Source organism: Solanum tuberosum, unplaced genomic scaffold (assembly GCF_000226075.1).
Source record: "Solanum tuberosum cultivar DM 1-3 516 R44 unplaced genomic scaffold, SolTub_3.0 scf00111, whole genome shotgun sequence".
Lineage (NCBI taxonomy): Eukaryota > Viridiplantae > Streptophyta > Magnoliopsida > Solanales > Solanaceae > Solanum > Solanum tuberosum.
The window spans coordinates 302,983-304,083 of record NW_006239034.1 but is presented as its reverse complement, the minus strand read 5'-3'; positions in this window follow the sequence as shown (position 1 = coordinate 304,083).

The following is a 1,101-nucleotide window of genomic DNA, read 5'->3' as shown; positions in this document are numbered from 1 at the left end:
CATTTAAGTCTCATATTATATCATAATACATATATTTCAATTCTAAATTTTCATATTATATCATAATATATATAATTCTCATATTTGCTATCAAATATTGGTGTTCCAAACTACAAGTTACAACAAACTACAAGCTTCAAGAATCGATTATAACGTCTGCTATTAACGCAGACATTTGTGTAACACCCCGACTTTTCAAAACATCTAAATTAACTCGTATTTTCGTGGAAAGACAAGGAGGGTGAGTAATAAATTAAAAATGAAGTGTTATGTGATATTTTAAGTGTTAAAGTGTGGTATCTCAAGTTTTAAAGTTAGGTAAGTGACAAAATAAAAGTTGGCGAAAGTTACCGTAAATTCCTTTTTAAAGATTTGTCTGAAATTTGAGTCAAATGTCTTGGACGTTTTCTCCCAATCTATTAAGATTTATGGTCCCCACGAGCTATGAAATCGAAGGTCTACGAGTCTAGTTTCCAACGCATCAAACCGTTCGTTCATACGACTTCAGAATAGAGAGATATTCGCATTTTCGTGGGACTGCGCAAGCAGGCACGTGTGGTGGGGCCCTAAGTCGGTGGAATGTTACATATATCTTCTCCTTCGACCTTTTTCTCCATTTTAAGCTTAAAAAATAGAGAAATTAGAGAAACCCATTTCTAGGATCAAGTGAAATATAGATTTTCTCGACCTAAGTCCTTGACGAAAGTTGTTCTACGCGTTGGGCTCATCATCGTGGTATAATTTGTTTTATCGATTGCGTAGCATATCACACTTTAGTGTTGGTACAGCAAGGGTTTGGATATATTTTAAGGTTTTGAAGCGTATTACGACCTTAAGATCGAGGTAAGACCCTTCTTCCATCGACTCTAGCTTTTATAAGCAGCAAATAGCAATTTGCGACGGAAATACATATCTTTTATTGTATTGTCATGGTATCTTTTATTTTGTGTGTTGATTATGGTCCTACCTTGTTGTAGTATCGAGGGAGTATTGAGTAAAAGTCGTTAGGCCACGTGAATTTAGCCGAGTTTGGGGCGTGACAGTTTGGTACATTCGTTTCATAATATTTATATTTTATTTTTCGTCATTAATTTTTGTCTT